Source organism: Culicoides brevitarsis, chromosome 1, assembly GCF_036172545.1.
Source record: "Culicoides brevitarsis isolate CSIRO-B50_1 chromosome 1, AGI_CSIRO_Cbre_v1, whole genome shotgun sequence".
Lineage (NCBI taxonomy): Eukaryota > Metazoa > Arthropoda > Insecta > Diptera > Ceratopogonidae > Culicoides > Culicoides brevitarsis.
This window is the reverse complement of record NC_087085.1, coordinates 31,155,874-31,156,082: the sequence shown is the minus strand read 5'-3', so window position 1 is coordinate 31,156,082 and position 209 is coordinate 31,155,874.

Sequence of the window (209 nt, the reverse complement as noted above, 5' to 3'; positions counted from 1 at the left end):
ATTATGTTTCAAAAAATAAATAAAAAAAATTATATAAAGAAAATCAAATAAAATAATATACAATATTATTGATTTATTTAAATTTTAATTATTATTATTAAAAAATAAGTAAAATAAAAAAAATTATAAAATGTTGTGTGAATATGTTCGATCAAGTCTTCTTATTATTTTTTGACTTTAAAAAATAAAAAGGAAAAAATTACAAAAAA